Source organism: Salmo salar, chromosome 10 (assembly GCF_965601325.2).
Source record: "Salmo salar chromosome 10, fSalSal1, whole genome shotgun sequence".
Taxonomy (NCBI): domain Eukaryota; kingdom Metazoa; phylum Chordata; class Actinopteri; order Salmoniformes; family Salmonidae; genus Salmo; species Salmo salar.
This window is the reverse complement of record NC_138300.1, coordinates 1,969,580-1,991,999: the sequence shown is the minus strand read 5'-3', so window position 1 is coordinate 1,991,999 and position 22,420 is coordinate 1,969,580.

Below are 22,420 nucleotides of genomic sequence, written 5' to 3'. Positions count from 1 at the left end.
TAGAGCATCAGATTACATGTTAGAACATCAGATTACACGTTAGAGCATCAGATTACACGTTAGAACATCAGATTAAATGTTAGCATTAGATTACATGTTAGAACATCAGATTACATGTTAGAACATCAGATTACATGTTAGCCTCAGATTACATGTTAGAGCATCAGATTACATGTTAGCATCAGATTACATGTTAGAGCATCAGATTACATGTTAGAGCATCAGATCACATGTTAGCATCAGATTACATGTTAGAACATCAGATTACGTGTTAGCATCAGATTACATGTTAGAACATCAGATTACATGTTAGAACATCAGATTACATGTTAGAACATCAGATTAAATGTTAGCATCAGATTACATGTTAGAACATCAGATTACATGTTAGGACATCAGATTACATGTTAGAGCATCAGATTACATGTTAGTATCAGATTACATGTTAGAACATCAGATTACATGTTAGAACATCAGATTACATGTTAGAGCATCAGATTACATGTAAAAGCATCATATTACATGAACAGTAAGAGCATCAGATTACATGTTAGCATCTGATTATATGTTAGAACATCAGATTACATGTTAGAACATCAGATTACATGTTAGGACATCAGATTGCATGTTAGAGCATCAGATTACATGTTAGAGCATCAGATTACATGTTAGAACATCAGATTACATGTTAGAACATCAGATTACATGTTAGAGCATCAGATTACATTTTAGCATCAGATTACATGTTAGCATCAGATTACATGTTAGAACATCAGATTACATGTTAGGACATCAGATTGCATGTTAGAGCATCAGATTACATGTTAGAACATCAGATTACATGTTAGAGCATCAGATTACATGTTTGCATCAGATTACATGTTAGAACATCAGATTACATGTTAGAGCATCAGATCAAATGTTAGCATCAGATTACATGTTAGAACATCAGATTACATGTTAGCATCAGATTACATGTTAGAACATCAGATTACATGTTAGCATCAGATTACATGTTAGGACATCAGATTTCATGTTAGAGCATCAGATTACATGTTAGTATCAGATTACATGTTAGAACATCAGATTACATGTTAGAACATCAGATTACATGTTAGAGCATCAGATTACATGTTAGAGCATCAGATTACATGTTAGAACATCAGATTACATGTTAGAGCATCAGATTACATGTTTGCATCAGATTACATGTTAGAACATCAGATTACATGTTAGAGCATCAGATTATATGTTAGAACATCAGATTACATGTTAGAACATCAGATTACATGTTAGAACATCAGATTACATGTTAGAGCATCAGATTACATGTAAAAGCATCATATTACATGAACAGTAAGAGCATCAGATTACATGTTAGCATCTGATTATATGTTAGAACATCAGATTACATGTTAGAACATCAGATTACATGTTAGAGCATCAGATTACATGTTAGAACATCAGATTAAATGTTAGCATCAGATTACATGTTAGAACATCAGATTACATGTTAGAGCATCAGATTACATGTTAGCATCAGATTACATGTTAGAGCATCAGATTACATGTTAGAACATCAGATTAAATGTTAGCATCAGATTACATGTTAGAACATCAGATTACATGTTAGAGCATCAGATTACATGTTAGCATCAGATTACATATTAGAACATCAGATTACATGTTAGAGCATCACATTATATGTTAGCATCAGATTACATATTAGAGCATCAGATTACATGTTAGCATCTGATTATATGTTAGAACATCAGATTACATGTTAGAACATCAGATTACATGTTAGAGCATCAGATTACATGTAAAAGCATCATATTACATGAACAGTAAGAGCATCAGATTACATGTTAGCATCTGATTATATGTTAGAACATCAGATTACATGTTAGAACATCAGATTACATGTTAGAGCATCAGATTACATGTTAGAACATCAGATTAAATGTTAGCATCAGATTACATGTTAGAACATCAGATTACATGTTAGAGCATCAGATTACATGTTAGCATCAGATTACATGTTAGAACATCAGATTACATATTAGAACATCAGATTACATGTTAGAGCATCACATTATATGTTAGCATCAGATTACATATTAGAGCATCAGATTACATATTAGAGCATCAGATTACATGTTAGAACATCAGATTACATGTTAGAGCATCAGATTACATGTTAGAGCATCAGATTACATGTTAGAACATCAGATTACATGTTAGAACATCAGATTACATGTTAGCATCAGATTACATGTTAGAACATCAGATTACATATTAGAACATCAGATTACATGTTAGAGCATCACATTATATGTTAGCATCAGATTACATATTAGAGCATCAGATTACATATTAGAGCATCAGATTACATGTTAGAACATCAGATTACATGTTAGAGCATCAGATTACATGTTAGAGCATCAGATTACATGTTAGAACATCAGATTACATGTTAGAACATCAGATTACATGTTAGAACATCAGATTACATGTTAGAACATCAGATTACATGTTAGAATCAGATTACATGTTAGAACATCAGATTACATGTTAGAACATCAGATTACATGTTAGAACATCAGATTACATGTTAGAGCATCAGATTACATGTTAGCATCAGATTACATGTTAGCATCAGATTACATGTTAGAACATCAGATTACATGTTAGGACATCAGATTGCATGTTAGAGCATCAGATTACATGTTAGAACATCAGATTACACGTTAGAGCATCAGATTACACGTTAGAACATCAGATTAAATGTTAGCATTAGATTACATGTTAGAACATCAGATTACATGTTAGAACATCAGATTACATGTTAGCCTCAGATTACATGTTAGAGCATCAGATTACATGTTAGCATCAGATTACATGTTAGAGCATCAGATTACATGTTAGAGCATCAGATCACATGTTAGCATCAGATTACATGTTAGAACATCAGATTACATGTTAGCATCAGATTACATGTTAGAACATCAGATTACATGTTAGAACATCAGATTACATGTTAGAACATCAGATTAAATGTTAGCATCAGATTACATGTTAGAACATCAGATTACATGTTAGGACATCAGATTACATGTTAGAGCATCAGATTACATGTTAGTATCAGATTACATGTTAGAACATCAGATTACATGTTAGAACATCAGATTACATGTTAGAGCATCAGATTACATGTAAAAGCATCATATTACATGAACAGTAAGAGCATCAGATTACATGTTAGCATCTGATTATATGTTAGAACATCAGATTACATGTTAGAACATCAGATTACATGTTAGGACATCAGATTGCATGTTAGAGCATCAGATTACATGTTAGAGCATCAGATTACATGTTAGAACATCAGATTACATGTTAGAACATCAGATTACATGTTAGAGCATCAGATTACATTTTAGCATCAGATTACATGTTAGCATCAGATTACATGTTAGAACATCAGATTACATGTTAGAACATCAGATTACATGTTAGCATCAGATTACATGTTAGAACATCAGATTACATATTAGAACATCAGATTACATGTTAGAGCATCACATTATATGTTAGCATCAGATTACATATTAGAGCATCAGATTACATATTAGAGCATCAGATTACATGTTAGAACATCAGATTACATGTTAGAGCATCAGATTACATGTTAGAGCATCAGATTACATGTTAGAACATCAGATTACATGTTAGAACATCAGATTACATGTTAGAACATCAGATTACATGTTAGAACATCAGATTACATGTTAGAATCAGATTACATGTTAGAACATCAGATTACATGTTAGAACATCAGATTACATGTTAGAACATCAGATTACATGTTAGAGCATCAGATTACATGTTAGCATCAGATTACATGTTAGCATCAGATTACATGTTAGAACATCAGATTACATGTTAGGACATCAGATTGCATGTTAGAGCATCAGATTACATGTTAGAACATCAGATTACACGTTAGAGCATCAGATTACACGTTAGAACATCAGATTAAATGTTAGCATTAGATTACATGTTAGAACATCAGATTACATGTTAGAACATCAGATTACATGTTAGCCTCAGATTACATGTTAGAGCATCAGATTACATGTTAGCATCAGATTACATGTTAGAGCATCAGATTACATGTTAGAGCATCAGATCACATGTTAGCATCAGATTACATGTTAGAACATCAGATTACATGTTAGCATCAGATTACATGTTAGAACATCAGATTACATGTTAGAACATCAGATTACATGTTAGAACATCAGATTAAATGTTAGCATCAGATTACATGTTAGAACATCAGATTACATGTTAGGACATCAGATTACATGTTAGAGCATCAGATTACATGTTAGTATCAGATTACATGTTAGAACATCAGATTACATGTTAGAACATCAGATTACATGTTAGAGCATCAGATTACATGTAAAAGCATCATATTACATGAACAGTAAGAGCATCAGATTACATGTTAGCATCTGATTATATGTTAGAACATCAGATTACATGTTAGAACATCAGATTACATGTTAGGACATCAGATTGCATGTTAGAGCATCAGATTACATGTTAGAGCATCAGATTACATGTTAGAACATCAGATTACATGTTAGAACATCAGATTACATGTTAGAGCATCAGATTACATTTTAGCATCAGATTACATGTTAGCATCAGATTACATGTTAGAACATCAGATTACATGTTAGGACATCAGATTGCATGTTAGAGCATCAGATTACATGTTAGAACATCAGATTACATGTTAGAGCATCAGATTACATGTTTGCATCAGATTACATGTTAGAACATCAGATTACATGTTAGAGCATCAGATTACATGTTAGAACATCAGATTAAATGTTAGCATTAGATTACATGTTAGAACATCAGATTACATGTTAGAACATCAGATTACATGTTAGCCTCAGATTACATGTTAGAGCATCAGATTACATGTTAGCATCAGATTACATGTTAGAGCATCAGATTACATGTTAGAGCATCAGATCAAATGTTAGCATCAGATTACATGTTAGAACATCAGATTACATGTTAGCATCAGATTACATGTTAGAACATCAGATTACATGTTAGCATCAGATTACATGTTAGGACATCAGATTTCATGTTAGAGCATCAGATTACATGTTAGTATCAGATTACATGTTAGAACATCAGATTACATGTTAGAACATCAGATTACATGTTAGAGCATCAGATTACATGTTAGAGCATCAGATTACATGTTAGAACATCAGATTACATGTTAGAGCATCAGATTACATGTTTGCATCAGATTACATGTTAGAACATCAGATTACATGTTAGAGCATCAGATTATATGTTAGAACATCAGATTACATGTTAGAACATCAGATTACATGTTAGAACATCAGATTACATGTTAGAGCATCAGATTACATGTAAAAGCATCATATTACATGAACAGTAAGAGCATCAGATTACATGTTAGCATCTGATTATATGTTAGAACATCAGATTACATGTTAGAACATCAGATTACATGTTAGAGCATCAGATTACATGTTAGAACATCAGATTAAATGTTAGCATCAGATTACATGTTAGAACATCAGATTACATGTTAGAGCATCAGATTACATGTTAGCATCAGATTACATGTTAGAGCATCAGATTACATGTTAGAACATCAGATTAAATGTTAGCATCAGATTACATGTTAGAACATCAGATTACATGTTAGAGCATCAGATTACATGTTAGCATCAGATTACATATTAGAACATCAGATTACATGTTAGAGCATCACATTATATGTTAGCATCAGATTACATATTAGAGCATCAGATTACATGTTAGCATCTGATTATATGTTAGAACATCAGATTACATGTTAGAACATCAGATTACATGTTAGAGCATCAGATTACATGTAAAAGCATCATATTACATGAACAGTAAGAGCATCAGATTACATGTTAGCATCTGATTATATGTTAGAACATCAGATTACATGTTAGAACATCAGATTACATGTTAGAGCATCAGATTACATGTTAGAACATCAGATTAAATGTTAGCATCAGATTACATGTTAGAACATCAGATTACATGTTAGAGCATCAGATTACATGTTAGCATCAGATTACATGTTAGAACATCAGATTACATATTAGAACATCAGATTACATGTTAGAGCATCACATTATATGTTAGCATCAGATTACATATTAGAGCATCAGATTACATATTAGAGCATCAGATTACATGTTAGAACATCAGATTACATGTTAGAACATCAGATTACATGTTAGAACATCAGATTACATGTTAGAACATCAGATTACATGTTAGAACATCAGATTACATGTTAGAGCATCAGATTACATGTTAGCATCAGATTACATGTTAGCATCAGATTACATGTTAGAACATCAGATTACATGTTAGGACATCAGATTGCATGTTAGAGCATCAGATTACATGTTAGAACATCAGATTACACGTTAGAGCATCAGATTACATGTTAGAACATCAGATTAAATGTTAGCATTAGATTACATGTTAGAACATCAGATTACATGTTAGAACATCAGATTACATGTTAGCCTCAGATTACATGTTAGAGCATCAGATTACATGTTAGCATCAGATTACATGTTAGAGCATCAGATTACATGTTAGAGCATCAGATCACATGTTAGCATCAGATTACATGTTAGAACATCAGATTACATGTTAGCATCAGATTACATGTTAGAACATCAGATTACATGTTAGAACATCAGATTACATGTTAGAACATCAGATTAAATGTTAGCATCAGATTACATGTTAGAACATCAGATTACATGTTAGGACATCAGATTACATGTTAGAGCATCAGATTACATGTTAGTATCAGATTACATGTTAGAACATCAGATTACATGTTAGAACATCAGATTACATGTTAGAGCATCAGATTACATGTAAAAGCATCATATTACATGAACAGTAAGAGCATCAGATTACATGTTAGCATCTGATTATATGTTAGAACATCAGATTACATGTTAGAACATCAGATTACATGTTAGAGCATCAGATTACATGTTAGAACATCAGATTAAATGTTAGCATTAGATTACATGTTAGAACATCAGATTACATGTCAGAGCATCAGATTACATATTAGAGCATCAGATTACATGTTAGAGCATCAGATTACATGTTAGCATCAGATTACATGTTAGAACATCAGATTACATGTTAGAGCATCAGATTACATGTTAGAACATCATATTACATGTTAGAACATCAGATTACATGTTAGAGCATCAGATTACATGTTAGCATCAGATTACATGTTAGCATCAGATTACATGTTAGAACATCAGATTACATGTTAGGACATCAGATTGCATGTTAGAGCATCAGATTACATGTTAGAACATCAGATTACATGTTAGAGCATCAGATTACATGTTTGCATCAGATTACATGTTAGAACATCAGATTACATGTTAGCATCAGATTACATGTTAGAACATCAGATTACATGTTAGCATCAGATTACATGTTAGAACATCAGATTACATGTTAGGACATCAGATTGCATGTTAGAGCATCAGATTACATGTTAGAACATCAGATTACATGTTAGAGCATCAGATTACATGTTTGCATCAGATTACATGTTAGAACATCAGATTACATGTTAGCATCAGATTACATGTTAGAACATCAGATTACATGTTAGGACATCAGATTGCATGTTAGAGCATCAGATTACATGTTAGAACATCAGATTACACGTTAGAGCATCAGATTACATGTTTGCATCAGATTACATGTTAGAACATCAGATTACATGTTAGAGCATCAGATTACATGTTAGAACATCAGATTAAATGTTAGCATTAGATTACATGTTAGAACATCAGATTACATGTTAGAACATCAGATTACATGTTAGCCTCAGATTACATGTTAGAGCATCAGATTACATGTTAGCATAAGATTACATGTTAGAGCATCAGATTACATGTTAGAACATCAGATTAAATGTTAGCATTAGATTACATGTTAGAACATCAGATTACATGTTAGAGCATCAGATTACATATTAGAGCATCAGATTACATGTTAGAGCATCAGATTACATGTTAGCATCAGATTACATGTTAGAACATCAGATTACATGTTAGAGCATCAGATTACATGTTAGAACATCATATTACATGTTAGAACATCAGATTACATGTTAGAGCATCAGATTACATGTTAGCATCAGATTAAATGTTAGCATCAGATTACATGTTAGAACATCAGATTACATGTTAGGACATCAGATTGCATGTTAGAGCATCAGATTACATGTTAGAACATCAGATTACATGTTAGAGCATCAGATTACATGTTTGCATCAGATTACATGTTAGAACATCAGATTACATGTTAGCATCAGATTACATGTTAGAACATCAGATTACATGTTAGCATCAGATTACATGTTAGAACATCAGATTACATGTTAGGACATCAGATTGCATGTTAGAGCATCAGATTACATGTTAGAACATCAGATTACATGTTAGAGCATCAGATTACATGTTTGCATCAGATTACATGTTAGAACATCAGATTACATGTTAGCATCAGATTACATGTTAGAACATCAGATTACATGTTAGGACATCAGATTGCATGTTAGAGCATCAGATTACATGTTAGAACATCAGATTACACGTTAGAGCATCAGATTACATGTTTGCATCAGATTACATGTTAGAACATCAGATTACATGTTAGAGCATCAGATTACATGTTAGAACATCAGATTAAATGTTAGCATTAGATTACATGTTAGAACATCAGATTACATGTTAGAACATCAGATTACATGTTAGCCTCAGATTACATGTTAGAACATCAGATTACATGTTAGGACATCAGATTGCATGTTAGAGCATCAGATTACATGTTAGAACATCAGATTACACGTTAGAGCATCAGATTACACGTTAGAACATCAGATTAAATGTTAGCATTAGATTACATGTTAGAACATCAGATTACATGTTAGAACATCAGATTACATGTTAGCCTCAGATTACATGTTAGAGCATCAGATTACATGTTAGCATCAGATTACATGTTAGAGCATCAGATTACATGTTAGAGCATCAGATCACATGTTAGCATCAGATTACATGTTAGAACATCAGATTACATGTTAGCATCAGATTACATGTTAGAACATCAGATTACATGTTAGAACATCAGATTACATGTTAGAACATCAGATTAAATGTTAGCATCAGATTACATGTTAGAACATCAGATTACATGTTAGGACATCAGATTACATGTTAGAGCATCAGATTACATGTTAGTATCAGATTACATGTTAGAACATCAGATTACATGTTAGAACATCAGATTACATGTTAGAGCATCAGATTACATGTAAAAGCATCATATTACATGAACAGTAAGAGCATCAGATTACATGTTAGCATCTGATTATATGTTAGAACATCAGATTACATGTTAGAACATCAGATTACATGTTAGGACATCAGATTGCATGTTAGAGCATCAGATTACATGTTAGAGCATCAGATTACATGTTAGAACATCAGATTACATGTTAGAACATCAGATTACATGTTAGAGCATCAGATTACATTTTAGCATCAGATTACATGTTAGCATCAGATTACATGTTAGAACATCAGATTACATGTTAGGACATCAGATTGCATGTTAGAGCATCAGATTACATGTTAGAACATCAGATTACATGTTAGAGCATCAGATTACATGTTTGCATCAGATTACATGTTAGAACATCAGATTACATGTTAGAGCATCAGATCAAATGTTAGCATCAGATTACATGTTAGAACATCAGATTACATGTTAGCATCAGATTACATGTTAGAACATCAGATTACATGTTAGCATCAGATTACATGTTAGGACATCAGATTTCATGTTAGAGCATCAGATTACATGTTTGCATCAGATTACATGTTAGAACATCAGATTACATGTTAGAGCATCAGATTACATGTTAGAACATCAGATTAAATGTTAGCATTAGATTACATGTTAGAACATCAGATTACATGTTAGAACATCAGATTACATGTTAGCCTCAGATTACATGTTAGAGCATCAGATTACATGTTAGCATAAGATTACATGTTAGAGCATCAGATTACATGTTAGAACATCAGATTAAATGTTAGCATTAGATTACATGTTAGAACATCAGATTACATGTTAGAGCATCAGATTACATATTAGAGCATCAGATTACATGTTAGAGCATCAGATTACATGTTAGCATCAGATTACATGTTAGAACATCAGATTACATGTTAGAGCATCAGATTACATGTTAGAACATCATATTACATGTTAGAACATCAGATTACATGTTAGAGCATCAGATTACATGTTAGCATCAGATTAAATGTTAGCATCAGATTACATGTTAGAACATCAGATTACATGTTAGGACATCAGATTGCATGTTAGAGCATCAGATTACATGTTAGAACATCAGATTACATGTTAGAGCATCAGATTACATGTTTGCATCAGATTACATGTTAGAACATCAGATTACATGTTAGCATCAGATTACATGTTAGAACATCAGATTACATGTTAGCATCAGATTACATGTTAGAACATCAGATTACATGTTAGGACATCAGATTGCATGTTAGAGCATCAGATTACATGTTAGAACATCAGATTACATGTTAGAGCATCAGATTACATGTTTGCATCAGATTACATGTTAGAACATCAGATTACATGTTAGCATCAGATTACATGTTAGAACATCAGATTACATGTTAGGACATCAGATTGCATGTTAGAGCATCAGATTACATGTTAGAACATCAGATTACACGTTAGAGCATCAGATTACATGTTTGCATCAGATTACATGTTAGAACATCAGATTACATGTTAGAGCATCAGATTACATGTTAGAACATCAGATTAAATGTTAGCATTAGATTACATGTTAGAACATCAGATTACATGTTAGAACATCAGATTACATGTTAGCCTCAGATTACATGTTAGAACATCAGATTACATGTTAGGACATCAGATTGCATGTTAGAGCATCAGATTACATGTTAGAACATCAGATTACACGTTAGAGCATCAGATTACACGTTAGAACATCAGATTAAATGTTAGCATTAGATTACATGTTAGAACATCAGATTACATGTTAGAACATCAGATTACATGTTAGCCTCAGATTACATGTTAGAGCATCAGATTACATGTTAGCATCAGATTACATGTTAGAGCATCAGATTACATGTTAGAGCATCAGATCACATGTTAGCATCAGATTACATGTTAGAACATCAGATTACATGTTAGCATCAGATTACATGTTAGAACATCAGATTACATGTTAGAACATCAGATTACATGTTAGAACATCAGATTAAATGTTAGCATCAGATTACATGTTAGAACATCAGATTACATGTTAGGACATCAGATTACATGTTAGAGCATCAGATTACATGTTAGTATCAGATTACATGTTAGAACATCAGATTACATGTTAGAACATCAGATTACATGTTAGAGCATCAGATTACATGTAAAAGCATCATATTACATGAACAGTAAGAGCATCAGATTACATGTTAGCATCTGATTATATGTTAGAACATCAGATTACATGTTAGAACATCAGATTACATGTTAGGACATCAGATTGCATGTTAGAGCATCAGATTACATGTTAGAGCATCAGATTACATGTTAGAACATCAGATTACATGTTAGAACATCAGATTACATGTTAGAGCATCAGATTACATTTTAGCATCAGATTACATGTTAGCATCAGATTACATGTTAGAACATCAGATTACATGTTAGGACATCAGATTGCATGTTAGAGCATCAGATTACATGTTAGAACATCAGATTACATGTTAGAGCATCAGATTACATGTTTGCATCAGATTACATGTTAGAACATCAGATTACATGTTAGAGCATCAGATCAAATGTTAGCATCAGATTACATGTTAGAACATCAGATTACATGTTAGCATCAGATTACATGTTAGAACATCAGATTACATGTTAGCATCAGATTACATGTTAGGACATCAGATTTCATGTTAGAGCATCAGATTACATGTTAGTATCAGATTACATGTTAGAACATCAGATTACATGTTAGAACATCAGATTACATGTTAGAGCATCAGATTACATGTTAGAGCATCAGATTACATGTTAGAACATCAGATTACATGTTAGAGCATCAGATTACATGTTTGCATCAGATTACATGTTAGAACATCAGATTACATGTTAGAGCATCAGATTATATGTTAGAACATCAGATTACATGTTAGAACATCAGATTACATGTTAGAACATCAGATTACATGTTAGAGCATCAGATTACATGTAAAAGCATCATATTACATGAACAGTAAGAGCATCAGATTACATGTTAGCATCTGATTATATGTTAGAACATCAGATTACATGTTAGAACATCAGATTACATGTTAGAGCATCAGATTACATGTTAGAACATCAGATTAAATGTTAGCATCAGATTACATGTTAGAACATCAGATTACATGTTAGAGCATCAGATTACATGTTAGCATCAGATTACATGTTAGAGCATCAGATTACATGTTAGAACATCAGATTAAATGTTAGCATCAGATTACATGTTAGAACATCAGATTACATGTTAGAGCATCAGATTACATGTTAGCATCAGATTACATATTAGAACATCAGATTACATGTTAGAGCATCACATTATATGTTAGCATCAGATTACATATTAGAGCATCAGATTACATGTTAGCATCTGATTATATGTTAGAACATCAGATTACATGTTAGAACATCAGATTACATGTTAGAGCATCAGATTACATGTAAAAGCATCATATTACATGAACAGTAAGAGCATCAGATTACATGTTAGCATCTGATTATATGTTAGAACATCAGATTACATGTTAGAACATCAGATTACATGTTAGAGCATCAGATTACATGTTAGAACATCAGATTAAATGTTAGCATCAGATTACATGTTAGAACATCAGATTACATGTTAGAGCATCAGATTACATGTTAGCATCAGATTACATGTTAGAACATCAGATTACATATTAGAACATCAGATTACATGTTAGAGCATCACATTATATGTTAGCATCAGATTACATATTAGAGCATCAGATTACATATTAGAGCATCAGATTACATGTTAGAACATCAGATTACATGTTAGAGCATCAGATTACATGTTAGAGCATCAGATTACATGTTAGAACATCAGATTACATGTTAGAACATCAGATTACATGTTAGAACATCAGATTACATGTTAGAATCAGATTACATGTTAGAACATCAGATTACATGTTAGAACATCAGATTACATGTTAGAACATCAGATTACATGTTAGAGCATCAGATTACATGTTAGCATCAGATTACATGTTAGCATCAGATTACATGTTAGAACATCAGATTACATGTTAGGACATCAGATTGCATGTTAGAGCATCAGATTACATGTTAGAACATCAGATTACACGTTAGAGCATCAGATTACACGTTAGAACATCAGATTAAATGTTAGCATTAGATTACATGTTAGAACATCAGATTACATGTTAGAACATCAGATTACATGTTAGCCTCAGATTACATGTTAGAGCATCAGATTACATGTTAGCATCAGATTACATGTTAGAGCATCAGATTACATGTTAGAGCATCAGATCACATGTTAGCATCAGATTACATGTTAGAACATCAGATTACATGTTAGCATCAGATTACATGTTAGAACATCAGATTACATGTTAGAACATCAGATTACATGTTAGAACATCAGATTAAATGTTAGCATCAGATTACATGTTAGAACATCAGATTACATGTTAGGACATCAGATTACATGTTAGAGCATCAGATTACATGTTAGTATCAGATTACATGTTAGAACATCAGATTACATGTTAGAACATCAGATTACATGTTAGAGCATCAGATTACATGTAAAAGCATCATATTACATGAACAGTAAGAGCATCAGATTACATGTTAGCATCTGATTATATGTTAGAACATCAGATTACATGTTAGAACATCAGATTACATGTTAGGACATCAGATTGCATGTTAGAGCATCAGATTACATGTTAGAGCATCAGATTACATGTTAGAACATCAGATTACATGTTAGAACATCAGATTACATGTTAGAGCATCAGATTACATTTTAGCATCAGATTACATGTTAGCATCAGATTACATGTTAGAACATCAGATTACATGTTAGGACATCAGATTGCATGTTAGAGCATCAGATTACATGTTAGAACATCAGATTACATGTTAGAGCATCAGATTACATGTTTGCATCAGATTACATGTTAGAACATCAGATTACATGTTAGAGCATCAGATTACATGTTAGAACATCAGATTAAATGTTAGCATTAGATTACATGTTAGAACATCAGATTACATGTTAGAACATCAGATTACATGTTAGCCTCAGATTACATGTTAGAGCATCAGATTACATGTTAGCATCAGATTACATGTTAGAGCATCAGATTACATGTTAGAGCATCAGATCAAATGTTAGCATCAGATTACATGTTAGAACATCAGATTACATGTTAGCATCAGATTACATGTTAGAACATCAGATTACATGTTAGCATCAGATTACATGTTAGGACATCAGATTTCATGTTAGAGCATCAGATTACATGTTAGTATCAGATTACATGTTAGAACATCAGATTACATGTTAGAACATCAGATTACATGTTAGAGCATCAGATTACATGTTAGAGCATCAGATTACATGTTAGAACATCAGATTACATGTTAGAGCATCAGATTACATGTTTGCATCAGATTACATGTTAGAACATCAGATTACATGTTAGAGCATCAGATTATATGTTAGAACATCAGATTACATGTTAGAACATCAGATTACATGTTAGAACATCAGATTACATGTTAGAGCATCAGATTACATGTAAAAGCATCATATTACATGAACAGTAAGAGCATCAGATTACATGTTAGCATCTGATTATATGTTAGAACATCAGATTACATGTTAGAACATCAGATTACATGTTAGAGCATCAGATTACATGTTAGAACATCAGATTAAATGTTAGCATCAGATTACATGTTAGAACATCAGATTACATGTTAGAGCATCAGATTACATGTTAGCATCAGATTACATGTTAGAGCATCAGATTACATGTTAGAACATCAGATTAAATGTTAGCATCAGATTACATGTTAGAACATCAGATTACATGTTAGAGCATCAGATTACATGTTAGCATCAGATTACATATTAGAACATCAGATTACATGTTAGAGCATCACATTATATGTTAGCATCAGATTACATATTAGAGCATCAGATTACATGTTAGCATCTGATTATATGTTAGAACATCAGATTACATGTTAGAACATCAGATTACATGTTAGAGCATCAGATTACATGTAAAAGCATCATATTACATGAACAGTAAGAGCATCAGATTACATGTTAGCATCTGATTATATGTTAGAACATCAGATTACATGTTAGAACATCAGATTACATGTTAGAGCATCAGATTACATGTTAGAACATCAGATTAAATGTTAGCATCAGATTACATGTTAGAACATCAGATTACATGTTAGAGCATCAGATTACATGTTAGCATCAGATTACATGTTAGAACATCAGATTACATATTAGAACATCAGATTACATGTTAGAGCATCACATTATATGTTAGCATCAGATTACATATTAGAGCATCAGATTACATATTAGAGCATCAGATTACATGTTAGAACATCAGATTACATGTTAGAACATCAGATTACATGTTAGAACATCAGATTACATGTTAGAACATCAGATTACATGTTAGAATCAGATTACATGTTAGAACATCAGATTACATGTTAGAACATCAGATTACATGTTAGAACATCAGATTACATGTTAGAGCATCAGATTACATGTTAGCATCAGATTACATGTTAGCATCAGATTACATGTTAGAACATCAGATTACATGTTAGGACATCAGATTGCATGTTAGAGCATCAGATTACATGTTAGAACATCAGATTACACGTTAGAGCATCAGATTACATGTTAGAACATCAGATTAAATGTTAGCATTAGATTACATGTTAGAACATCAGATTACATGTTAGAACATCAGATTACATGTTAGCCTCAGATTACATGTTAGAGCATCAGATTACATGTTAGCATCAGATTACATGTTAGAGCATCAGATTACATGTTAGAGCATCAGATCACATGTTAGCATCAGATTACATGTTAGAACATCAGATTACATGTTAGCATCAGATTACATGTTAGAACATCAGATTACATGTTAGAACATCAGATTACATGTTAGAACATCAGATTAAATGTTAGCATCAGATTACATGTTAGAACATCAGATTACATGTTAGGACATCAGATTACATGTTAGAGCATCAGATTACATGTTAGTATCAGATTACATGTTAGAACATCAGATTACATGTTAGAACATCAGATTACATGTTAGAGCATCAGATTACATGTAAAAGCATCATATTACATGAACAGTAAGAGCATCAGATTACATGTTAGCATCTGATTATATGTTAGAACATCAGATTACATGTTAGAACATCAGATTACATGTTAGAGCATCAGATTACATGTTAGAACATCAGATTAAATGTTAGCATTAGATTACATGTTAGAACATCAGATTACATGTTAGAGCATCAGATTACATATTAGAGCATCAGATTACATGTTAGAGCATCAGATTACATGTTAGCATCAGATTACATGTTAGAACATCAGATTACATGTTAGAGCATCAGATTACATGTTAGAACATCATATTACATGTTAGACATCAGATACATGTTAGAGCATCAGATTACATGTTAGCATCAGATTACATGTTAGCATCAGATTACATGTTAGAACATCAGATTACATGTTAGGACATCAGATTGCATGTTAGAGCATCAGATTACATGTTAGAACATCAGATTACATGTTAGAGCATCAGATTACATGTTTGCATCAGATTACATGTTAGAACATCAGATTACATGTTGCTCAGCATGGCACGATCTGAGCATCGTTACGAGACATCAGATTACATGTTAGGACATCAGATTGCATGTTAGAGCATCAGATTACATGTTAGAACATCAGATTACATGTTAGAGCATCAGATTACATGTTTGCATCAGATTACATGTTAGAACATCAGATTACATGTTAGCATCAGATTACATGTTAGAACATCAGATTACATGTTAGGACATCAGATTGCATGTTAGAGCATCAGATTACATGTTAGAACATCAGATTACACGTTAGAGCATCAGATTACATGTTTGCATCAGATTACATGTTAGAACATCAGATTACATGTTAGAGCATCAGATTACATGTTAGAACATCAGATTAAATGTTAGCATTAGATTACATGTTAGAACATCAGATTACATGTTAGAACATCAGATTACATGTTAGCCTCAGATTACATGTTAGAGCATCAGATTACATGTTAGCATAAGATTACATGTTAGAGCATCAGATTACATGTTAGAACATCAGATTAAATGTTAGCATTAGATTACATGTTAGAACATCAGATTACATGTTAGAGCATCAGATTACATATTAGAGCATCAGATTACATGTTAGAGCATCAGATTACATGTTAGCATCAGATTACATGTTAGAACATCAGATTACATGTTAGAGCATCAGATTACATGTTAGAACATCATATTACATGTTAGAACATCAGATTACATGTTAGAGCATCAGATTACATGTTAGCATCAGATTAAATGTTAGCATCAGATTACATGTTAGAACATCAGATTACATGTTAGGACATCAGATTGCATGTTAGAGCATCAGATTACATGTTAGAACATCAGATTACATGTTAGAGCATCAGATTACATGTTTGCATCAGATTACATGTTAGAACATCAGATTACATGTTAGCATCAGATTACATGTTAGAACATCAGATTACATGTTAGCATCAGATTACATGTTAGAACATCAGATTACATGTTAGGACATCAGATTGCATGTTAGAGCATCAGATTACATGTTAGAACATCAGATTACATGTTAGAGCATCAGATTACATGTTTGCATCAGATTACATGTTAGAACATCAGATTACATGTTAGCATCAGATTACATGTTAGAACATCAGATTACATGTTAGGACATCAGATTGCATGTTAGAGCATCAGATTACATGTTAGAACATCAGATTACACGTTAGAGCATCAGATTACATGTTTGCATCAGATTACATGTTAGAACATCAGATTACATGTTAGAGCATCAGATTACATGTTAGAACATCAGATTAAATGTTAGCATTAGATTACATGTTAGAACATCAGATTACATGTTAGAACATCAGATTACATGTTAGCCTCAGATTACATGTTAGAGCATCAGATTACATGTTAGCATAAGATTACATGTTAGAGCATCAGATTACATGTTAGAGCATCAGATCAAATGTTAGCATCAGATTACATGTTAGAACATCAGATTACATGTTAGCATCAGATTACATGTTAGAACATCAGATTACATGTTAGCATCAGATTACATGTTAGGACATCAGATTTCATGTTAGAGCATCAGATTACATGTTAGTATCAGATTACATGTTAGAACATCAGATTACATGTTAGAACATCAGATTACATGTTAGAGCATCAGATTACATGTTAGAGCATCAGATTACATGTTAGAACATCAGATTACATGTTAGAGCATCAGATTACATGTTTGCATCAGATTACATGTTAGAACATCAGATTACATGTTAGGGCATCAGATTATATGTTAGAACATCAGATTACATGTTAGAACATCAGATTACATGTTAGAACATCAGATTACATGTTAGAGCATCAGATTACATGTAAAAGCATCATATTACATGAACAGTAAGAGCATCAGATTACATGTTAGCATCTGATTATATGTTAGAACATCAGATTACATGTTAGAACATCAGATTACATGTTAGAGCATCAGATTACATGTTAGAACATCAGATTAAATGTTAGCATCAGATTACATGTTAGAACATCAGATTACATGTTAGAGCATCAGATTACATGTTAGCATCAGATTACATGTTAGAGCATCAGATTACATGTTAGAACATCAGATTAAATGTTAGCATCAGATTACATGTTAGAACATCAGATTACATGTTAGAGCATCAGATTACATGTTAGCATCAGATTACATATTAGAACATCAGATTACATGTTAGAGCATCACATTATATGTTAGCATCAGATTACATATTAGAGCATCAGATTACATGTTAGCATCTGATTATATGTTAGAACATCAGATTACATGTTAGAACATCAGATTACATGTTAGAGCATCAGATTACATGTAAAAGCATCATATTACATGAACAGTAAGAGCATCAGATTACATGTTAGCATCTGATTATATGTTAGAACATCAGATTACATGTTAGAACATCAGATTACATGTTAGAGCATCAGATTACATGTTAGAACATCAGATTAAATGTTAGCATCAGATTACATGTTAGAACATCAGATTACATGTTAGAGCATCAGATTACATGTTAGCATCAGATTACATGTTAGAACATCAGATTACATATTAGAACATCAGATTACATGTTAGAGCATCACATTATATGTTAGCATCAGATTACATGTTAGCATAAGATTACATGTTAGAGCATCAGATTACATGTTAGAGCATCAGATCAAATGTTAGCATCAGATTACATGTTAGAACATCAGATTACATGTTAGCATCAGATTAAATGTTAGCATCAGATTACATGTTAGAACATCAGATTACATGTTAGAGCATCAGATTACATGTTAGCATCAGATTACATGTTAGAGCATCAGATTACATGTTAGAACATCAGATTAAATGTTAGCATCAGATTACATGTTAGAACATCAGATTACATGTTAGAGCATCAGATTACATGTTAGCATCAGATTACATATTAGAACATCAGATTACATGTTAGAGCATCACATTATATGTTAGCATCAGATTACATATTAGAGCATCAGATTACATGTTAGCATCTGATTATATGTTAGAACATCAGATTAGATGTTAGAACATCAGATTACATGTTAGAGCATCAGATTACATGTAAAAGCATCATATTACATGAACAGTAAGAGCATCAGATTACATGTTAGCATCTGATTATATGTTAGAACATCAGATTACATGTTAGAACATCAGATTACATGTTAGAGCATCAGATTACATGTTAGAACATCAGATTAAATGTTAGCATCAGATTACATGTTAGAACATCAGATTACATGTTAGAGCATCAGATTACATGTTAGCATCAGATTACATGTTAGAGCATCAGATTACATGTTAGAACATCAGATTAAATGTTAGCATCAGATTACATGTTAGAACATCAGATTACATGTTAGAGCATCAGATTACATGTTAGAACATCAGATTAAATGTTAGCATCAGATTACATGTTAGAACATCAGATTACATGTTAGGACATCAGATTACATGTTAGAGCATCAGATTACATGTTAGTATCAGATTACATGTTAGAACATCAGATTACATGTTAGAACATCAGATTACATGTTAGAGCATCAGATTACATGTAAAAGCATCATATTACATGAACAGTAAGAGCATCAGATTACATGTTAGCATCTGATTATATGTTAGAACATCAGATTACATGTTAGAGCATCAGATTACATGTTAGAACATCAGATTAAATGTTAGCATTAGATTACATGTTAGAACATCAGATTACATGTTAGAGCATCAGATTACATATTAGAGCATCAGATTACATGTTAGAGCATCAGATTACATGTTAGCATCAGATTACATGTTAGAACATCAGATTACATGTTAGAGCATCAGATTACATGTTAGAACATCATATTACATGTTAGAACATCAGATTACATGTTAGAGCATCAGATTACATGTTAGCATCAGATTACATGTTAGCATCAGATTACATGTTAGAACATCAGATTACATGTTAGGACATCAGATTGCATGTTAGAGCATCAGATTACATGTTAGAACATCAGATTACATGTTAGAGCATCAGATTACATGTTTGCATCAGATTACATGTTAGAACATCAGATTACATGTTAGCATCAGATTACATGTTAGAACATCAGATTACATGTTAGCATCAGATTACATGTTAGAACATCAGATTACATGTTAGGACATCAGATTGCATGTTAGAGCATCAGATTACATGTTAGAACATCAGATTACATGTTAGAGCATCAGATTACATGTTTGCATCAGATTACATGTTAGAACATCAGATTACATGTTAGCATCAGATTACATGTTAGAACATCAGATTACATGTTAGGACATCAGTTTGCATGTTAGAGCATCAGATTACATGTTAGAACATCAGATTACACGTTAGAGCATCAGATTACATGTTTGCATCAGATTACATGTTAGAACATCAGATTACATGTTAGAGCATCAGATTACATGTTAGAACATCAGATTAAATGTTAGCATTAGATTACATGTTAGAACATCAGATTACATGTTAGAACATCAGATTACATGTTAGCCTCAGATTACATGTTAGAGCATCAGATTACATGTTAGCATAAGATTACATGTTAGAGCATCAGATTACATGTTAGAACATCAGATTAAATGTTAGCATTAGATTACATGTTAGAACATCAGATTACATGTTAGAGCATCAGATTACATATTAGAGCATCAGATTACATGTTAGAGCATCAGATTACATGTTAGCATCAGATTACATGTTAGAACATCAGATTACATGTTAGAGCATCAGATTACATGTTAGAACATCATATTACATGTTAGAACATCAGATTACATGTTAGAGCATCAGATTACATGTTAGCATCAGATTACATGTTAGCATCAGATTACATGTTAGAACATCAGATTACATGTTAGGACATCAGATTGCATGTTAGAGCATCAGATTACATGTTAGAACATCAGATTACATGTTAGAGCATCAGATTACATGTTTGCATCAGATTACATGTTAGAACATCAGATTACATGTTAGCATCAGATTACATGTTAGAACATCAGATTACATGTTAGCATCAGATTACATGTTAGAACATCAGATTACATGTTAGGACATCAGATTGCATGTTAGAGCATCAGATTACATGTTTGAACATC